Source organism: Schistocerca cancellata, chromosome 12 (assembly GCF_023864275.1).
Source record: "Schistocerca cancellata isolate TAMUIC-IGC-003103 chromosome 12, iqSchCanc2.1, whole genome shotgun sequence".
NCBI lineage: Eukaryota > Metazoa > Arthropoda > Insecta > Orthoptera > Acrididae > Schistocerca > Schistocerca cancellata.
Window position 1 is genome coordinate 62200413 of NC_064637.1, and position 23186 is coordinate 62223598.

At 45.9% G+C, this 23186-nt stretch overlaps 1 non-coding gene across 1 annotated transcript; it reads left to right on the forward strand.

Moving 5' to 3' along the window:
* The first annotated feature begins 3046 nt into the window (after positions 1–3046).
* Trnas-cga (transfer RNA serine (anticodon CGA)) lies at positions 3047–3121 on the forward strand. The gene has a single exon. It is a non-coding gene; the product is annotated as a tRNA-Ser (tRNA).
* The last annotated feature ends 20065 nt before the right edge of the window (positions 3122–23186 follow it).

Here is a 23186-nt window from a genome sequence, read left to right on the forward strand (position 1 = left end):
AGTGTGTTGAAAGGAGGGTATAAGATGAACATCAACAAAAGCAAAACGAGGATAATGGAATGTAATCGAATTAAGTTGGGTGATGCTGAGGGAATTAGATTAGGAAATGAGACACTTAAAGTAGTAAAGGAATTTTGCTATTTGGGGAGCAAAATAACTGATGATGGTCGAAGTAGAGAGGATATAAAATGTAGACTGGCAATGGCAAGGAAAGCGTTTCTGAAGAAGAGCATTTGTTAACATCGAGTATAGATTTAAGTTTCAGGAAGTCATTTCTGAAAGTATTTGTATGGAGTGTAGCCATGTATGGAAGTGAAACATAGATGAAAATAGTTTGGACAAGAAGAGAATAGAAGCTTTCGAAATGTGGTGCTACAGAAGAATGCTGAAGATTAGATGGGTAGATCACGTAACTAATGAGGAGGTATTGAATAGAATTGGGGAGAAGAGGAGTTTGTGGCACAACTTCACAAGAAGAAGGGACCGGTTGGTAGGACATGTTCTGAGGCATCAAGGGATCACAAATTTAGCATTGGAGGGCAGCGTGGAGGGTAAAAATTGTAGAGGGAGACCAAGAGATGAATACACTAAGAAAATTCAGAAGGATGTAGGTTGCAGTAGGTACTGGGAGATGAAGAAGCTTGCAAAGGATAGAGTAGCATGGAGAGCTGCATCAAACCAGTCTCAGAACTGAAGACCACAACAACAACGACAAACAGCGGTATGACTTTTTTAAATGGCACCCTGTACTTTTTATTCGGTAATTCATTTCCTCCCCTAAAGACCTATTCAAAAATATATCGCAGAGTACCATTCACTGAAACACAACGTTATTAATTACATAACACAAAATTGACGTTGACGCTGCCAGTGCTTCGTGCAGGTACTCGGGGTAATGGAACACAACCACGTGCTCACTGTACAATGTAAACATAAGTACAATGCACACCCGTCATTACGTCAACCATCGTCAGTTGAAGAGTTTTGTGAGTAGAATGTACACCAGCCAACAGAAGGTAGAAATGGTACTCATCTATGGGGAATGTAAGTTAGCAGAACTGTAGTGTCACCGCCAGACACCACACTTGCTAGGTGGTAGCCTTTAAATCGGCCGCGGTCCGTTAGTATACGTCGGACCCGCGTGTCGCCACTATCAGTGATTGCAGACCGAGCGCCGCCACACGGCAGGTCTAGAGAGTCTTCCTAGCACTCGCCCCAGTTGTACAGCCGACTTTGCTAGCGATGGTTCACTGACAAAATACGCTCTCATTTGCCGAGACGATAGTTAGCATAGCCTTCAGTTATGTCATTTTCTACGACCTAGCAAGGCGCCATTACCGGTTACTATTGATACTGAATCATGTACAGTCAAGAGCGACGTTCACCATTAATGGATTAAAGTTAAGTATTCCACCAGCTACGTCCGTTTTTTCTAAAGTCTAATTTCCTTGTCCTGTTCCAGACCTCACGCCAGGCACGCGTGCCTTTCGGCTTCCTCTAGTAACACGGTGTTGGCTCTCCGGCCAACCACAACAAGAACAGTAATTGCAATACTGTTCTCTTATGTACTTGTACATTTAGCACAGTAGTTTAGTGCTTTTAAGTACCGTTGTGTTGAGTAGGGATACAGTAAAAGGTGTACTTCCTACAAACTCCATCGACATAACGTTCCTTTTATTGTTGTTGTTGTTGTTGTTGAAGGTAGGCGAAATGCTACGCAGGCAGCGGAACTGTACACAGAGCGATATCCTGACAAGAGCCCAGCTTCCCGACGGATGTTTTCTCGTCTTGTTGCGATGCTTCAGGAAACGAAGTTTCAACCCAAGACAACGCAATCGTCGTATCACTCGCACATAGGATGCTGCCAGACTTACTGTTCTCGATTCCGTTGCTATGAATCCACATGTGAGCACACGACAGCTTGAACACGAGATTGGCATTCCTAAAACCAATGTACATCGTATTCTTACATGTCACTGGTTCCATCCTTACCATGTACACCTACATCAGGAATTGCATAGGAATGATTTCCAGAATCGTGTACAGTTCTGTCAATGGGCACAGCAGTAAATCCTCGCCAACCCGAACTTCTTCTCCAATGTTCTATTTACCAACGAATGTTCCTTCTCAAAGAAAGGACAGATAAATACAAGGAACCAACGATGGCTTAGACAGGTGGAATATCAGTGTAAATGGAGAGTTAACGTCTGTTGTAGGATGCTTGTTACTACAATTATTGGCCGCTATTTCATCAATGGTAGTCTAAACGGCACAGCTTATGCCAACTTCCTCAGACGAATTCTTCCTCCTCTTCTGGGTGAAGTGCCGCTAAAAACCAGAATGCTTATGTGGTATCAAAAAGACGGATGTCCAGCACATAATGCCTTGCGGGTACGTCGTGTTCTGAACCGAAGGTATCCTGCCAGATGGATTGGTCGAGGAGGAACAATTACTTGGCCTGCTACGTCTCCTGAATTACATCCACTCGACTTTTTTCTTTGGGGATGCATTAAAGACGCTGTCTATCGTGATATTCCAACAACTCCAGAGGATATGCAGGAAGGTATCATGCTTGTTTGTAATTCTCTTCAGCAGGCAACACTGGAAGCAGTAAATAATTCTTTCATTCAACGAGTGCACCAGTGTATCGGTGTCCAGGGTCACCACTTGGAGCACCTTTGAATGTTCTACTCCTGAGCAATGGTACAGGAGAGTCAAAGTCAGTTTTGTGTTACGTTTTTACATGGTTTTCATTTGTTTTCTGACAGTTGGTGGAGCACTTGCCTGCGAAAGGCAAACGTCCTGAGATCGGTCCGGCACACAGTTTTAATCTGCCAGGAAGTTTCATTTCAGCGCACACTTCGCTGTAGACTGAAAATTTCATTCTAGAAACATCCCCCAGGCTGTGGCTGAGCCATGTCTCCGCAATATCCTTTCTTTCAGCAGTGCTAGTTCTGCAAGGTTCGCAGGAGAGCTTCTGTAAGGTTTGGAAGGTAGGAGACGAGGTACTGGCGGAAGTAAAGCTGTGAGGACGGGGTGTGAGTTGTGCTTGGATAGCTCAGTTGGTAGAGCACTTGCCCGCGAAAGGCAAAGGTCCCGAGTTCGAGTCTCGGTCCAGCACACAGTTTTGATATGCCAGGAAGTTTCATATATGCGAATATTTAAAGAAGACTGACATTGTCACATGCACCTTGTAAATAGTTGTTAACGCTTATTGCATGAAGGGTGACAGTGTCTTTATTAGCAAACCGGCGTAGTGAATGATTGCCTATACTAGTAGAGGTTGGCTGGCCAGTGTGGCCAAGCGGTTCTAGGCACTTCAGTCTGGAACTGCGGGACTAGCACGGTCGCAGGTTCGAATCCTGTCCCGGGCGTGGATGTGTGTGATGTCCTTAGGTTACTTAGGTTTAACGGGGGTGGGACGTCAAACGGGCCAACTTGGAGCAGGAGAGGCACCACAGGACATTTTAGTTTACACTGTCTATACTTTTACAAATAAATTCATAAAACTTTGTCACCATGACCAGGAAGGATTGAGGACACATTCATCGCAGTGGAAGTTCAAAAACGTAGCAAAATACCATTTTTTTTTACATGTGAAATTTCATCATTTTTTCACTTATTGCTGGTTGCATTTGTTGCTGTAGGTACACTTTTCTTCCTAAGTAAGAGAGGTTCTTCGATGAATTTTTCATAGCATACAAACAGTAGTTACAGGTGTATGAAACTCTAGAATTTTCCAAATCTATTAAAAAACTGTGGAAAAATTGAGATAATTAACTATAAAACTTGAGTTTTTTCTAAACATGAAGTTTGAAACGTAACAGTTCATTCATTTTTTCATAAATTAAATAACTTCTAGAGTTTCATACACCTGTAACTATGGTTTGTATGCTGTACAAAAGTCATCGAAGAATCTCTCTTACTTAGGAAGAAAAGTGTACCTATAGCAACAAATGCAGCCAGTAGTAAGTGAAAAAATGACGAAATTTAACATGTAAAAAAATGTGTTGTGTTACGTTTTTGACCTTCCACTGCTATGAGTATGAATCCTGAATCCTTCCTGGTCATGCTGTTAATGTTTTATGAATTTATTTGTAAAAGTATAGACAGTGTAAATTAAAATGTCCTGTGGTGCCTCTCCTGCTCCAAGTTGGCCCGTTTGACGTCCTGCCCCCCATAAGTAGTTCTAAGTTCTAGGAGACTGATGACGTCAGCTGTGCTCAGAGCCATTTCAACCATATAGTTGAGGTTGGAACGCCAGTGGAAATGAAAAGACATGCGTAACTCAATCCCTGGGTGTTAAAGCCCGCACAGGTGCTTGACACAGAAAATAGCGAAGACAGGCAGTCAGGGCACCCGAGCGCTGAAGCATAATACAGCGACGGCCGGCCGGTTGTAGCGGGGGCGGAATTGAAGCGTGGCTGGAAGGATAACTGGATAATAATTCCAAAACTCTGAAAATCTTCGACGCAGTAAAGACGAACAAGAAAGCATTACTTCAGAAATCGCACAGGCTGGGTTATTTCCGAGGATTTTTTCCCTGAGAAGCGTGCCAGTGTCTGAATCCCTAATTAATGGGGATAGGTATTTCCTCGCAAGCTTTCCGCACTGTTGGTCGCTGTTCAGAACAATCTGTAGAGAGGGAGAATATTCCGTGGTTTCGAGAATAAGATTCGCCTTCTGCAGTTACGATGGAGGGGAGCCGAGCTTTGCTGGGAAGCCAGCGGTGGAGAGAAAGAGGTCTCCCGTTTAGGGAGCCCGCGTGTGACGGTCGCTCAGTATCAGCTTCTGTTGGTGCAGACGGACTTGATGTCTTTGCTCTCAGGAGATTTTATAGTTCCAGGGTGCGATTTGTGCTTTTACCAGTGGGGGGTGGGGGATGTCTTAGGGGGTTAGTATAATTACGTATGTTACTAGCTTGGACCGTGGCGTTACCCATGGTTAAACAGTTATTTATAAATACACTCCTGGAAATGGAAAAAAGAACACATTGACACCGGTGTGTCAGACCCACCATACTTGCTCCGGACACTGCGAGAGGGCTGTACAAGCAATGATCACACGCACGGCACAGCGGACACACCAGGGACCGCGGTGTTGGCCGTCGAATGGCGCTAGCTGCGCAGCATTTGTGCACCGCCGCCGTCAGTGTCAGCCAGTTTGCCGTGGCATACGGAGCTCCATCGCAGTCTTTAACACTGGTAGCATGCCGCGACAGCGTGGACGTGAACCGTATGTGCAGTCGACGGACTTTGAGCGAGGGCGTATAGTGGGCATGCGGGAGGCCGGGTGGACGTAGCGCCGAATTGCTCAACACGTGGGGCGTGAGGTCTCCACAGTACATCGATGTTGTCGCCAGTGGTCGGCGGAAGGTGCACGTGCCCGTCGACCTGGGACCGGACCGCAGCGACGCACGGATGCACGCCAAGACCGTAGGATCCTACGCAGTGCCGTAGGGGACCGCACCGCCACTTCCCAGCAAATTAGGGACACTGTTGCTCCTGGGGTATCGGCGAGGACCATTCGCAACCGTCTCCATGAAGCTGGGCTACGGTCCCGCACACCGTTAGGCCGTCTTCCGCTCACGCCCCAACATCGTGCAGCCCGCCTCCAGTGGTGTCGCGACAGGCGTGAATGGAGGGACGAATGGAGACGTGTCGTCTTCAGCGATGAGAGTCGCTTCTGCCTTGGTGCCAATGATGGTCGTATGCGTGTTTGGCGCCGTGCAGGTGAGCGCCACAATCAGGACTGCATATGACCGAGGAACACAGGGCCAACACCCGGCATCATGGTGTGGGGAGCGATCTCCTACACTGGCCGTACACCAGTGGTGATCGTCGAGGGGACACTGAATAGTGCACGGTACATTCAAACCGTCATCGAACCCATCGTTCTACCATTCCTAGACCGGCAAGGGAACTTGCTGTTCCAACAGGACAATGCACGTCCGCATGTATCCCGTGCCACCCAACGTGCTCTAGAAGGTGTAAGTCAACTACCCTGGCCAGCAAGATCTCCGGATCTGTCCCCCATTGAGCATGTTTGGGACTGGATGAAGCGTCGTCTCACGCGGCCTGCACGTCCAGCACGAACGCTGGTCCAACTGAGGCGCCAGGTGGAAATGGCATGGCAAGCCGTTCCACAGGACTACATCCAGCATCTCTACGATCGTCTCCATGGGAGAATAGCAGCCTGCATTGCTGCGAAAGGTGGATATACACCGTACTAGTGCCGACATTGTGCATGCTCTGTTGCCTGTGTCTATGTGCCTGTGGTTCTGTCAGTGTGATCATGTGATGTATCTGACCCCAGGAATGTGTCAATAAAGTTTCCCCTTCCTGGGACAATGAATTCACGGTGTTCTTATTTCAATTTCCAGGAGTGTAGTTTTCCCGACGTTTTAGGAGTTTTTTATTATTATTTCATCAGAAAATACGTTTTTCGGTTGCATCTGTAACCAATTTTGCACCGCAGCAATGACGTCTTCATCACTTTCAAATCTTCCGTTAAGGGTCCAAACATGTGAAAATCACTTGGAGCCAGGTCTGGACTGTATGGTGGATGTTCCAGCACCTCGAATCTCAACTCTTTTATTGCGTCGGCTGTCCGTTTGGCAGAATGTGGGCGAGCGTTATCTTGCTGCAGGATGACACCTCTTCACAGTTTTCCACGACGTTTGGATCTGGTGGCAGGTTTTAGTTTCGTACGCAGCACATCACATCCACCATACAATGCAGACCTGGCTCTAAAGCCTCGTTTACGCTGGGGCGACGTCTTGCAACATTGTGGCATGCTACGGAAATTTGGCGTGCGTCGCCTTGTGGCATGCTACAAAAGGCAACATCTTGCGGCGTATGTTACATGCGGCAGGTTAATTTACACCAAAGTAACAGAATTTGTGCCACACGTGTGTTGGTCTTGCAGTATAAATGGTGATAAAGTATCGCAGCTCACCCAACTCTGCGGTACGACTGCTGCGGTATGACTGCCACACTACTTCCCTCGCAAGCTCGCAAGTAAACGGATGACGCACCTTAGACGAAAGCAACAATGACAACATGACAATGATGATTTAGTTCTAAACGTTTTGAAATGCTTAACCACTACATAACACTTTTTCAAAATTAATAAGCAAACGTATTAATAGTAAGACTGTATTAAAAACTTTCAGTGTTCGGCTCCACAAATTTAAATTATATGAGTTTTACTCCAGTGCATGGGAAATAAACATCCCAGTTTGGGATGCATAAACTAAAGCTAGAGGAGGGGATGGTCTGATGCAGAGGGGGGGAAATCCCCCCCATCCCCCCTGCAAATCGCACACTGTATAGTTCGGACGGTTAGGCACTGTACTGTTGCGAATTTATAAGATTCTGAACTTCGCCTCTGGGTAGGGAGTCGTTGAGTAGGCAGCGTTCAGTGATTGAGTGCATTTCCCCTGTCTATAGTCACGTAGAGACGTTATCTGAACTCCGTCCTTGTGGCTGGGAGTTCGCGTTTCTCGTCTGTAGAACACAGAGAGGAGAAGACAGTATTAGATTACACTAGTCAGAGGACCGTCTTCTGCCGTCCTAGAGTTTCAATGAGTTTTTTTTTTTTATATTTTGTGGCTGGAGTTCTTACGTCGTTGCAGACATGTACGAGAACCATCAGTCCGACTTACCGGACGCAGTACATACGGCGATATTGCTAATTGCTTCGGCTTATTATGGCTATAAACCTAACAGCTGTGATCACGTAACTTTTATTTCCTCTGAGGTTGCACATCACTGTAGATCATCTTTGAAAAATAGTGTCTTCTAACGTTTGGTATGTAGATGATGTGAGTCATCTCACGTTATCTGTATTAGCTCGCATAGCCGTAAAAAAAGGGGCAGAGTTGGGCAATTGATCAATCATATTAGTTAGGAAATTCATTTGTATCTCTTTATGTCCATTGGACATTGATATATAAACATTAGTAATGTATAAAGCAATGTACAAAGAGAGCCACTTGTATGAATATCAAGAGCTCAGATGGAAACCCAGTTCTAAGCAAAGAAGGGAAAGGAGAAAGGTGGAAGGAGTACATAGAGGGTCTATACAAGGGCGATGTAGTTGAGGACAATATTATGGAAATGGAAGAGATTTTAGATGAAGATGAAATGGGAGATATGATACGGCGCGAAGAGTTTGACAGAGCACTGAACGACCTGAGTAAAAACAAGGCCCTGGGAGTAGACAACATTCCATTACAACTACAAGGTGCATTCAAGTTCTAAGGCCTCCGATTTTTTTTCTAATTAACTACTCACCCGAAATCGATGAAACTGGCGTTACTTCTCGACGTAATCGCCCTGCAGACGTACACATTTTTCACAACGCTGACGCCATGATTCCATGGCAGCGGCGAAGGCTTCTTTAGGAGTCTGTTTTAACCACTGGAAAATCACTGAGGCAATAGCAGCACGGCTGGTGAATGTGCGGCCACGGAGAGTGTCTTTCATTGTTGGAAAAAGCCAAAAGTCACTAGGAGCCAGGTCAGGTGAGTAGGGAGCATGAGGAGTCACTTCAAAGTTGTTATCACGAAGAAACTGTTGTGTAACGTTAGCTCGATGTGCGGGTGCATTGTCTTGGTGAAACAGCACACGTGCAGCCCTTCCCAGACGTATTTGTTGCAGTGCAGGAAGGAATTTGTTCTTCAAAACATTTTCGTAGGATGCACCTGTTACCGTAGTGCCCTTTGGAACGCAATGGGTAAGGATTACGCCATCGCTGTCCCAGAACATGGACACCATCATTTTTTCAGCACTGGCGGTTACCCGAAATTTTTTTGGTGGTGGCGAATCTGTGTGCTTCCATAGAGCTGACTGTCGCTTTGTTTCTGGATTGAAAAATGGCATCCACGTCTCATCCATTGTCACAACAGACGAAAAGAAAGTCCCATTCATGCTGTCGTTGCGCGTCAACATTGCTCGGCAACATGCCACACGGGCAGCCATGTGGTCGTCCGTCAGCATTCGTGGCACCCACCTGGATGACACTTTTCGCATTTTCAGGTCGTCATGCAGGATTGTGTGCACAGAACCCACATAAATGCCAACTCTGGAGGCGATCTGTTGAACCGTCATTCGGCGATCCCCCAAAACAATTCTCTCCACTTTCTCGATCATGTCGTCAGACCAGCTTGTGCGAGCCCGAGATTGTTTCGGTTTGTTGACACACGATGTTCTGCCTTCATTAAACTGTCGCACCCACAAACACACTTTCGACACATCTATAACTCCATCACCACATGTCTCCTTCAACCGTTGATGAATTTCAATTGGTTTCACAGCACGCAAATTCAGAAAACGAATGATTGCAGGCTGTTCAAGTAAGGAAAAACGTCGCCATTTTAAGTATTTAAAACAGTTCTCATTCTCGTTGCTGGCGGTAAAATTCCATCTGCCGTGCGGTGCTGACATCTCTGGGACGTATTGACAATGAACGCGGCCTCATTTTAAAACAATGCGCATGTTTCTATCTCTTTCCAGTCTGGAGAAAAAAAATCGGAGGCCTTAGAACTTGAATGCACCTCGTACTGGCGGCCTTGGGAGAGCCAGCCCTGACAAAACTCTACCATCTGGTGAGCAAGATGTATGAGACAGGCGAAATACCCTCAAACCTCAAGAAGAATGTAATAATTCCAATCCCAAAGAAAGCAGGTGTTGACAGATGTGAAAATTACGTAACTATCAGTTTAATAAGTCACAGCTGCAAAATACTAACGCGATTTATTTACAGACGAATGGAGAAACTGGATGAAGCCGACCTCGGGGAACATCAATTTGGATTCCGTAGAAATGTTGGAACACGTGCGGCAATACTGACTTTACGGCTTATCTTAGAAGAAAGATTAAGGAAAGGCTAACCTACGTTTCTAGCATTTGTAGACTTAGAGAAACCTTTTGACAATGTTGACTGGAATACTCTCTTTCAAATTCTAAAGGTGGCAGGGGTACAATACAGGGAGCGAAAGGCTATTTACAATTCGTACAGAAACCAGATGGCAGTTATAAGAGTCAAGGGGCATGAAAGGGAAGCAGTGGTTGGGAAGGGAGTGAGACAGGGTTGTAGCCTCTCCCCGATGCTATTCTATCTGTATATTGAACAAGCAGTAAAGGAAACAAAAGAAAAATTTGGAGTAGGTATTAAAATCCATGGAGAAGAAATAAAAACTTTGAGGTTCGACGATGACATTGTAATTCTGTCAGAGACAGCAAAGGACTTGGAAGAGCAGTTGAATGGAATGGATAGTGTCTTGAAGGGTGGATATAAGATGAACATCAACAAAAGCAAAACGAGGATAATGGAATGTAGTCGAAATAAGTCAGGTGATGCTGAGGGAATTAGATCAGGAAATGAGACACTTAAAGTAGTAAAGGAGTTTTGCTATTTGAGGAGCAAAATATCTGATGATGGTCGTAGTAGAGAGGATATAAAATGTAGACTGGCAATGGCAAGGAAAGCGTTTCTGAAGAAGAGTAATTTGTTAACATCGAGTATAGATTTAAGTGGCAGGAAGTCGTTTCTGAAAGTATTTGCATGGACTGTAGCCATGTATGGAAGTGAAACGTGGGCGATAAGTAGTTTAGACAAGAAGAGAATAGAAGCTTTCGAAATGTGGTGCTACAGAAGAATGCTGAAGATTAGGTGGGTAGATCACGTAACTATTGAGCGGGTATTGAACAGAATTGGGGAGAAGAAGAGTTTGTGGCACAACTTGACTAGAAGAAGGGACCGGTTGGTAGGACATGTTCTGAGGCATCATGGGATCACAAATTTATCATTGGAGGGCAGCGTGAAGGGTAAAAATCGTAGAGGGAGACCAAGAGATGAATACACTAAGCAGATTCAGAAGGATGTAGGTTGCAGTAGGTACTGGGAGATGAACAAGCTTGCACAGATTAGAGTGGCATGGAGAGTTGCATCAAACCAGTCTCAGGACTGAAGACCACAACAACAACAATAATGTATAAAGGGGTTTTAATCTACAATAATTGTATAAGCAAGAACAGCATCTATCATTTTGTAGTTACTAGTTCCCTTAATCATTTATTTATGTTTATGTTGTAATTTATATGTTAATGAGCAAGAATGAGGAGATAATATCACCCTCAAGAGATCCTATGATCTGCTTCAGGGGGTAGTCAAACAGGACCAAATCTTCATTTCCACGTTCAGTGTTTTCCATTGCGCACATTCATTTTTACACCGTCCTGGAGTAGCATCTTGGAACCGGAGGACATTGATTATTTGCATGTCGCCATTTGCTCGAGACATGCCTTTGTGAATACGCAAAGTTAAGTATTGTCCATTTAACTTACTGTAATAAACTCCATTAATACGATACGCTTGAATTGTCTTCTAGCGATCCGACAAAACAGCTTCCTAGGCACCTTATACAGGGTGTTACAAAAAGGTACGGCCAAACTTTCAGGAAACATTCCTCACACACAAAGAAAGGAAATATGTTATGTGGACATGTGTCCGGAAACGCTTACTTTCCATGTTAGAGCTCATTTTATTACTTCTCTTCAAATCACATTAATCATCGAATGGAAACACACAACAACAGAACGTACCAGCGTGACTTCAAACACTTTGTTACAGGAAATGTTCAAAATGTCCTCCGTTAGCGAGGATACATGCACCCACCCTCCGTCGCATGGAATCCCTGATGCGCTGATGCAGCCCTGGAGAATGGCGTATTGTATCACAGCCGTCCACAATACGAGCACGAAGAGTCTCTGCATTTGGTACCGGGGTTGCGTAGACAAGAGCTTTCAAATGCCCCCATAAATGAAAGTCAAGAGGGTTGAGGTCAGGAGAGCGTGGAGGCCACGGAATTGGTCCACCTCTGGCAATCCATCGGTCACCGAATCTGTTGTTGAGAAGCGTACGAACACTTCGTCTGAAACGTGCAGGAGCTCCATCGTGCATGAACCACATGTTGTGTCGTACTTGTGTTCTTGCAGCACAGGAAGAGTATACCGTATGAAATCATGATAACGTGCTCCATTGAGCGTAGGTGGAAGAACATGGGGCCCAATCGAGACATCACCAACAATGCCTGCCGAAACGTTCACAGAAAATATTTGTTGATGACGTGATTGCACAATTGCGTGCGGATTCTCCTCAGCCCACACATGTTGATTGTGAAAATTTACAATTTGATCACGTTGGAATGAAGCTTCATCCGTAAGTAAAATCAGCTCTAACATGGAAAGTAAGCGTTTCCGGACACATGTCCACATAACATCTTTTCTTTATTTGTGTGTGAGGAATGTTTCCTGAAAGTTTGGCCGTACCTTTTTGTAACACCCTGTATTAGATGAGTGCGCATTATGCTACACAGGTAAAAAAGGCCGAGCAGCTTCATACAATTTTCCAGTGACGTTCATTAAAGGACGTGAGCAGGAAGAACAATAGCTCAGAAACGAATGTCCCAGCGGCAACTACATTCTGCGCACAATCCAATGCGAACTGCCGGAAACTGATTCCCGATCGGAGAGAGCGCTACGCACCGGGGTAACAAAATCCCCCCAGACAGCTTTCAGCCGGTCCGCTCCACTTAAAACCTGTCGACTTCATTTCGCCGACCAGTAAATTGAATAATCGAGTTGGTATCGCTCCAGTGCATTAATACGCACATTTATCGAATTTTCTCGCTACTAGCGCGCGCCATTCCTCCCACACACAGACCAGGGCTAAAAGCCCCGCCAAATTGAATCTCTAAATGGAACATTGTTAATAGCGTGTTAGCGACGGCAAACGCCATATTTGCTACACGCTAACGTCATCCGTTTGCCTCGGCAGAGACCTCTGTCGCAAATACAGCGCGTTCTACTATCAGCATTACTGGCGAAAATTTTTTCTTTCATCTCCCTACTTAGGATTCCGTGATCCGTCTGTAAAAGTGGAACCCTTGTAGGACGCGTTTTTTCTCAGTCTTTGTAGCTACATCTACATGATTACTCTGCAATTCACATTTAAGTGCTTGGCAGAGGGTTCATCGAACCACAATCATACTATCTCTCTACCATTCCACTCCCGAACAGCGCGCGGGAAAAACGAACACCTAAACCTTTCTGTTCGAGCTCTGATTTCTCTTATTTTATTTTGATGATCATTCCTACCTATGTAGGTTGGGCTCAACAAAATATTTTCGCATTCGGAAGAGAAAGTTGGTGACTGAAATTTCGTAAATAGATCTCGCCGCGACGAAAAACGTCTTTGCTTTAATGACTTCCATCCCAACTCGCGTATCATATCTGCCACACTCTCTCCCCTACTACGTGATAATACAAAACGAGCTGCCCTTTTTTGCACCCTTTCGATGTCCTCCGTCAATCCCACCTGGTAAGGATCCCACACCGCGCAGCAATATTCTAACAGAGGACGAACGAGTGTAGTGTAAGCTGTCTCTTTGGTGGACTTGTTTCATCTTCTAAGTGTCCTGCCAATGAAACGCAACCTTTGGCTCGCCTTCCCCACAATATTATCTATGTGGTCTTTCCAACTGAAGTTGTTCGTAATTTTAACACCCAGGTACTTCGTTGAATTGACAGCCTTGAGAACTGTACTATTTATCGAGTAATCGAATTCCAACGGATTTCTTTTGGAACTCGTGTGGATCACCTCACACTTTTCGTTATTTAGCGTCAAGTGCCACCTGACACACCATACAGCAATCTTTTCTAAATCGCTTTGCAACTGATACTGGTCTTCGGATGACCTTACTAGACGGTAAATTACAGAATCATCTGCGAACAACCTAAGAGAACTGCTCAGATTGTCACCCAGGTCATTTATATAGATCAGGAACAGCAGAGGTCCCAGGACGCTTCCCTGGGGAACACCTGACATCACTTCAGTTTTACTCGATGATTTGCCGTCTATTACTACGAATTGCGACCTTCCTGATAGGAAATCACGAATCCAGTCGCACAACTGAGACGATACCCCATAGGCCCGCAGCTTGATTAGAAGTCGCTTGTGAGGAACGGTGTCAAAAGCTGTCAGTCTCTCTGGCTGTCAAAAACTCTTTTTTTTCTCAGTAGGTAACAGACGTATCAACTTAAAATTTATTCCACATATTAATGTTTATGGACCAATGGCGATATAAAAAAATTAAGCTAATAGGTCAATACACCCACCATGAAAAACGGAGCTTGCTGTCGGTGGGACGGCTTGCATGCCTCAGCGATACAGAAACCAACCACAACAAGAGTCAAGGGGCATGTAAGGAAAGCAGTGGTTGAGAAGGGAGTGAGACAGGCTTTTAGTCTATCGTCTATGTCATTCAATCTGTACATTGAACAAGCAATAAAGCAAACCGAAGAAAAATTTGCAGTAGTAGTTAGACTTCAAGGATAATAAATAAAAACTGTAAGGTTTGCCGATGACATCGTAAGTCTGTCAGAGACCGCAAACGACTTTGAAGGGTATTTGAACGGAATGAACAGGGTTTCGAAAGGAGGATACAAGATGATCAACAAAAGCAAAACCAGTATAGTGGAACGTAGTCGAATTAACTGTAGGCCTATATCCCTGACATCGATCTGTTGTAGAATTTTAGAACATGTTTGTTGCTCGCGTATCATGTCATTTCTGGAAACCCAGAATCTGCTCTGTAGGAATCAACATGGATTCCGGAAACAGCGATCCTGTGAGACCCAACTCGCTTTATTTGTTCATGAGACCCAGAAAATATTAGATACAGGTTCCCAGGTAGATGCTATTTTCCTTGGCTTCCGGAAGGCGTTCGGTACAGTTCCGCACTGTCGCCTGATAAACAAAGTAAGAGCCTACGGAATATCAGACCAGCTGTGTGGTGGAGTGAAGAGTTTTTAGCAAACAGAACACAGCATTTTGTTATTAATGGAGAGACGTCTACAGACGTTAAAGTAACCTCTGGCGTGCCACAGGGGAGTGTTATGGGACCATTGCTTTTCACAATATATATAAATGACCTAGTAGATAGTGTCGGAAGTTCCATGCGGCTTTTCGAGGATGATGCTGTAGTATACAGGGAAGTTGCAGCATTAGAAAATTGTAGCGAAATGCAGGAAGATCTGCAGCGGATAGGCACTTGGTGCAGGGAGTGGCAACTGACCCTTAACATAGACAAATGTAATGTATTGCGAATACATAGAAAGAAGGATCCTTTATTGTATGATTATATGATAGCGCAACAAACACTGGTAGCAGTTACTTCTGTAAAATATCTGGGAGTACGCGTGCGGAACGATTTGAAGTGGAATGATCATATAAAATTAATTGTTGGTAAGGCGGGTGCCAGGTTGAGATTCATTGCAAGAGTCCTTAGAAAATGTAGTCCAACAACAAAGGAGGTGGCTTACAAAGCACTCGTTCCACCTATACTCGAGTAATGCTTATCAGTGTGGGATCCGTACCAGGTCGGGTTGACAGAGGAGATAGAGAAGATCCAAAGAAGAGCGGCGCGTTTCGTCACAGGGTTATTTGGTAAGCGTGATAGCGTTGCAGAGATTTTTAGCAAACTCAAGTGGCACACTCTGCAAGACAGGCGTTCTGCATCGCGGTGTAGCTTGCTGTCTAGGTTTCGAGAGGGTGCGTTTCGGGATGAGGTATCGAATATATTGCTTCCCCATAGTTATACCTTCCGTGGAGCTCACGAATGTAAAATTAGAGAGATTCGAGCGCGCACGGAGGCTTTCCGGCAGTCGTTCTTCCCGCGAACCATACGCGACTGGAACGGGAAAGGGAGGTAATGTCAGTGGCACGTAAAGTGCCCTCCGCCACACACCGCTGGGTGGCCTGCGAAGTATAAATGTAGATGTAGATGTAAATCAGGTGATGCTGAGGCAATAAGAGTAGGAAACGAGGCACCTACAGTATTAGATAAGTTTTACTATTTGGGAAGCAATATAATTGATGATCGCAGAAGCAGAGAAGAAATAAAATGTAGACTGGCATTGGGAAGAAAGGAATTTCCGAAAAAGAGAATTTTGTTAATATGGAATGTAGATTTAGTTGTTTTCTGAAGGTATTTGACGGGAGTGTAGCCATGTATGGACGGTAAATAGTTTAGACAAGAAGATAATAGAAGCTTTTGAAACATGGTGCTACAGAATAATTCCGAAAATTAGATGGGTAGATCACGCGACTAATGAGGTGGTATTGATTACAATTGGGGAGGCTAGAAATTTGTGGCACAACTTGACTAGAAAAAGGGATCAATTGGTAGGACACGTTCTGAGGCATCAAGGGATCACCAGTTTAGTATTGGAGGGCAGCGTGGAGGGGAAAAATCGTAGAGGGAGACCAAGAGATGAATACACCAAGCAGATTCAGAAGGATGTAGGCTGCAGTAGGTACTGGGAGATGCAGAAGCTTGCACAGGATAGGGTAGCATGGGGAGCTGCATCAAACCAGTGTCTGGACTGAAGACCACAACAGTGTCCCTGAAAAGTTACGACAAACTTTGCGTTCAGGAGCAAATCAAGGATACGATAGTATCGCCGGCCGAAGTGGCCGAGCGGTTCTAGGCGCTACAGTCTGGAACCGCGCGACCGCTACGGTCGCAGGTTCGAATCCTGCCTCGGGCATGAACGTGTGCGATGTCCTTAGGTTAGTTAGGTTTAAGTAGTTCTAAGTTCTAGGGGACTGATTACCTCAGTAGTTAAGTCCCATAGTGCTCAGAGCCATTTGAACCATTGATACCGTGTCCAGAAACATCAGCCAATGGTGCTAGAGAGCGTGAAAGGCGCTGGTGGTTACCACTAGGCCACTTCTTCAAGAGAAATTTATACGCTGAGTGAGCGTAGGTGGCACATCTCGTAATGTTGTTTGTTGTTCAGTGAACGCGACAGGGGTAGTTGTCAGGAGAGAAGACGGAGCTGGCTTCTACCCGACCGAAAGGCCACGTCTCCCACGGATGCGATGCCATGTTGCCTCGGTGGATACCGGTTTCGGAGACAGGCTGTCATCTGCGGCTTATTTTTCTCCTAAACACCGGAAAACACTGGAGATTTTCTTCGGTGCCAGGAGGAGAGTAAACTGTAGATGGAAGCCCGTGTCTGAAACCATCATCCATCACAGGAGACGAAGCCTTTGTACGCAGCAGCTAGCCCCATCTCCTCCACTAGCGCGCGGTCACTGAATAACGAACATCATTGCGAGGCATCCCACCTACTGTCCGCCGGCGTACAAAGTCACGGTTGCTGGTGATGCGGTAGCTGCGTGGGCGGCAGGCGCGAGCACGTATAGCTCCGACGATCTGTAGCGTTGCTGGATGATGTTCCCGGACACGGGTTCACATCCCCGGTTTCTTCCTCAAGACACCACCTACAATCCATCGAACAAGAAAACATTTTAAAAGCACATAATAATGTCGTGTGACTACGGACTCCCGTCGGGTAGACCGTTCGCCTGGTGCAAGTCTTTCGATTTGACGCCACTTCGGCGACTTGCGCGTCGATGGGGGATGAAATGATGATGATTAGGACAGCACAGCACCCAGTGCCTGAGCGGAGAAAATCTCCGACCCAGCCGGGAATCGAACCCGGGCCCTTAGGATTAACATTCTGTCACGCTGACCACTTGGCTGCCGGGGGCGGACATTTTAAAAGCAGAGATACAGATATTGGGGCCGAAACAGAGTGATGCTTTTATCAAAGATCTACAGCGTGATTCACGAAGATATGCAAATATTTTAATATGTTATTCTACACTCATGCTCATAAATTAAGGATAACTGCAGAATGTGGTGCCAAACAGCGAGACACTACACAAAACTGGCGCTAATGGCACAGGCGCATGGGGAACACACACGACACAGATCTGTAAGTCCACAGTATTGGTGATAAGTTGAGAAAACCGTCGCGAAACACATGTGCTACAAAACGCCTCTATTTCCTGCGCATTTACCCCTACATCAATATGGGATATGATCACCATGCACACGTACACAGGCCGCACAACGGGTTGGCATATTCTGGATCAGGTGGTTGAGTAGCTGCTGGGGCATAGCCTCCCATTCTCGCACCAGTGCCTGTCGGAGCTGCCAAGTGTCGTAGGGGTTCGAAGACGTGCAGCGATACGTCGACCGAGAGCATCCCAGACGTGCTCGATGGTGTTTAGGTCTGGAGAACAGGCAGACCACTCCATCCCCCTGATATCTTCTGTTTTAAGGTACTCCTCCACGATGGCAGGTCGGTGGGGCCGTGCGTTATCACCCATCACGAGGAAGGTGGGACCCACTGCACCCCTGAAAAGGTTGACATACTGGTGCAAAATGACGTCCCGATACACCTGACCTGTTACAGATCCTCTGTCAAAGACATGCAGAGGTGTTTGTCCACCAATACCACCCCACACCGTCAAACCACGACCTCATTACAGGTCCCTTTCAAGGACGTTGGTATCTGGTTCCTGTTTCACGTCAGATGAAAACCCGGCGAGAATCACTGTTCAGACTATACCTGGACTCGTCCGTGAACATAACCTGGGACCACTGTTCCAATGACCATGTACTGTGTTCTTGAAACCAGGCTTTATGGGCTCTCCAGTGATGAGGGGTCAGTGGGATGCACCTTGCAGGTCTCCGGGCGAATAAACCGTGTCTGTTCAGTCGTCTGTAGACTGTGTGTTTAGAGACAACTGTTCCAGTGGCTGCCGTAAGGTCCCGAGCAAGGCTACTTGCAGTACTCCGTGGCCGTCTGCGGGCACTGATGGTGAGATATCGGTCTTCTTATGGTGTTGTACACTGTGGACGTCTCGTACTGTAGCGCCTGGACACGTTTCCTGTCTGCTGGAATCGTTGCCATAATCTTGAGATCACACTTTGTGGCTCACAGATGGCCCGGTCTAGGACCTGCTGTGTTTGAGCAGCCTCCAGTCGCCCTAGTATTCTAATCCTCATAACGTCATTAATATGTGTTCTTTGGGCTATTTTCAACACACAATTAGCACGTCTGAAAACGTCTGCACACTTACTCGCTGCACCGTACTCTGACATGCACCAAAACCTCTCTGCGTATGTGGACTGCTGCCAGCGCCACCATGACCGCAGGTCAAATGCACCGCATGGTCATACCCCGCGGTCATTTAAAACCACAAACCGCCCACCAGAGCGTTGTTTCACCATGTATCAGTATTATCCTTAATTCATGAGCAGGAGTGTACAAACGTAACTAAAGAAAAAAGTTCATATAATCGTAGGTCCGCAAATGATTAGTTACGAAGTTAGGGCTAATAAAAGATTTTGCCAGAAATTTAGCAACTTCGCTAATATGAAGCCATCGCAAAACTGTACGAGGTTGAAAGTAAAGGACGATTTCCATTTATTTTGTTGTTATTGGTCGGGTGAAGCTAATAAAACATGTCCCAGACGTGTATCTGCAGTAGTTTTCCAGAACTTTAAGAAAAGTAAAGATTATTATACACGTAAGTTTGTTTACTTTCCATTAAGAATGTAGAAGCGTTTATACCATTGTTGGCAACCGTTAGTGAGCTGTTTCAGTCGTTGCCTAACCTTCAAACGAGTTAGTTTTCTGTATTGTTAAATGAAAGAACATAATAACAATAAGTGAAACCACGTAGTGACTGTTGTAGTTTGTAGATTATTTATGAAATAGGGATGGCTTTAGAGGAATACGCCGATATGGTGTCTCTTTATGGCAAATGTGATGGTAATGCTACGGCTGTAGTTAACGAGCATCGCGTACGTTATCCAAGAAAGTCAATACAGGTGAGGCATTACTTGCTCGCATTTGAATGGAATAGACGAAATTAAGATCAACCTCGGTAAACTGAAACGAGTAACAAAATCTGTTCATACACGTGCAGCTCGGTGGACACATTTCTGAACATTTATTGTGAATGTATTGTGAAATTGTATGCACACTTAACAACTTTCTTAACACTGAGAGCCCGCATCTCGTGGTCGTGCGGTAGCGTTCTCGCTTCCCACGCCCGGGTTCCCGGGTTCGATTCCCGGCGGGGTCAGGGATTTTCTCTGCCTCGTGATGGCTGGGTGTTGTGTGATGTCCTTAGGTTAGTTAGGTTTAAGTAGTTCTAAGTTCTAGGGGACTGATGACCTAAGATGTTAAGTCCCATAGTGCTCAGAGCCATTTGAACCATTTAACACTGAGATTTGTTGTGATCGGTTTCACATGAATTCACGTGTCCTATGGTATTAATAAAAGCATATTATCTGACACATTCATACTGTTTCAGTTAACGTTATACCATCATTTTTCCAAAATTAAATTCTCTGCAACTTCTGTTGAAAACTTTGTGCATTGTCTAGAATTTAAAAAGCAGATTGCGCCAAGTAGTTAATAAATTAAAAATCTTACGATATTACTTCTTTTCTTCGCCGGATGTTCTGGAAAGCTACTGCAGATACACGTTTGGGGCATCTTTTATTAGATTCACCAGATCAGTAACAACAAAATAAACGGAAATCGTGCATCACTTTAACCTCGTACATTTTTGCGATTAACTTCATGTTAGCGAAGTTACTAAATTACAGGCAAAATATTTCATTAGCCGTGAATCCGTAACTAAACTTAATTTAGTTTTACTCGTAGAGTAACATATTAAAATAATTCCATATCTTCGTGAATCACCCAGTATAAGCTTTTCTTTCAATTTTCTTATGTATACGGTATTTTTGTTATTACAGATGTAAAGTGTCAGTAAATTTCGTTCGATGCCGTATCGCTGTCCATGCTGTTCGATGCGGGTTGGACGGTAATTTCCCGGCGGTTGAGGATCCCGCGCTCCGATCGCGATTGCAACAAAAGTGGAAATACACTACTGGCCATTAAAATTGCTGCACCACGAAGATGTGCTACAGGCGCGAAATTTAACAGACAGGAAGAACATGTTATGATATGCAAATGATTAGCTTTTCAGAGCATTGACACAAGGTTGGCGCCCGTGGCGACACCTACAACGTGCTGACGTGAGGAAAGTTTCCAACCGATTTCTCATACACAAACACCAGTTGACCGGCGTTGCCTGGTAAAACGTTGTTGTGATGCCTCGTGTAAGGAGCAGAAATGCGTACGATCACGTTTCCGACTTTGATAAAGGTCGGATTGTAGGCTATCGCGATTGCGACATTGCTGCTCGCGTTGGTCGAGATCCAATGACTGTTAGCAGAATATGGAATCGGTGGGTTCAGGAGGGTAATACGGAACGCCGTGCTGGATCCCAATGGCCTCGTATCACTTGCAGTCGAGATGACAGGCGTCTTATCCGCGTGGCTGTAACGGATCGTGCAGCCACGTCTCGATCCCTGAGTCAACATATGGGGACGTTTGCAAAACAGTAACCATCTGCACGAACAGTTCGATGACGTTTGCAGCAGCATGGACTATCAGCTCGGAGACCACGGCCGGGGTTACCCTTGACGCTGCATCACAGACAGGAGTGCCTGCGATGGTGTACTCGACGACGAACCTGGGTGCACGAATGGCAAAACGTCATTTTTTCGGATGAATCCAGGCTCTGTTTACAGCATCCTGATGGTTGCATCCGTGTTTGGTGACATCGTGGTGAACGCACACTGGAATCGTGTATTCGTCATCGCCATACTGGCGTATCACCCGGCGTGATGGTATGGGGTGCCACTGGTTACATGTCTCGATCACCTTTTGTTCGCATTGACGCCACTTTGAACAGTGGACGTTACATTTCAGATGCGTTACGACCCGTGGCTCTACCCTTCATTCGATCCCTGCGAAACCCTACATTCCAGCAGGATAACGCACGACTGCATGTTGCAGGTGCTGTACGGGCCTTTCTGGATACAGAAAATGTTCGACTGCTGCCCTGGCCAGCACATTCTCCAGATCTCTCACCAATTGAAAACGTATGGTCAATGGTGGCCGAGCAACTGGCTCGTCACAATACGCCAGTCACTACTCTTTATGAACTGTGGTATCGTGTTGAAGCTGCATGGTCAGCTATACCTGTACACGCCATCCAAGCTCTGTTTGACTCAATGCCGAGGCGTATCAAGGCCGTTATTACGGCCAGAGGTGGTTGTTCTGGGTACTGATTTCTCAGGATCTATGAGCCCAAATTGCTTGAAAATGTAATCACATGTCAGTTGTAGTATAGTATATTTCTCCAATGAATTTTAATAGCTAGTAGTCTAGTTCACGGCAGTAGGGGAAGTGCCCTCTACGACGTGCAGTCAGGTCGGTGCTCGGATACAGGGCGAGATGCGGGCACCGTTTTCGGAGCCGAGCGCCCCCCTCTGCACGCAGCAGCCAGACGTTCTGAGGTGGAGAACCTGCTGACACAGCCCGCAGCGCCGCCTAAGAATACGCAGAGTGCACGGGCTCAGCGTGTGTCGCAGTGAGGGCCAGTGGCCAGAGGCGAGTGACGTATCGACCGGTCTCTTCGGAGGCCCGCCAAGTGTCTGCTAAGCCTATTACGGCGCCCCGGGGGACTCCGGGCGCCGTCGACGCCGCGTCGTCGCCGCTGCTGCGAGGAGCTGGCGGAGCGGCGCCCACGTGTGCGAAGGTTCCACCCCCTCACTCGAACGGTCCGGTTTGCCTCGAAGGTGCAGCTGCACAGGTGACTTGGAAACTGTGTAAGGCGCCAGGACAGGGGCACTTACAAGTTAGCTTACCAACATTAGTATTACTACACTACTGGCCATTAAAACTGCTAAACCATGAAGAAATGCAGATGATAAACGGGTATTCATTGGACAAACATATTATACTAGAACTGACATGTAATTACATTTTCACGCTTAGATCCTGAGAAATCACTACCCAGAACAACAACCTCTGGCCGTAATAACGCCCTTGATACGCCTGGGCATTGAGTCAAACGGATGTCGTGTACAGGTACAGCTGCCCGTGCAGCTTCAACGCGATACCACAGTTCATCGAGAGTATTGACTGGCGTATTCTGACGAGCCAGTTGCTCGGCCACCATTGACCAGACGTTTTCAATTGGCGAGAGATTTGGAGAATGTCCTGGCCAGGGCAGCAGTCGAACATTTTCTGTATCCAGAAAGGCCCGCACAGCACCTGCAGCATGCGGCCGTGCATTATCCTGCTGAAATGTAGCGTTTCGCAGGGATCGAATGAAGGGTAGAGCCACGGGCCGTAACACATCTGAAATGTGACGTGCAAAGTGCCGTCAAT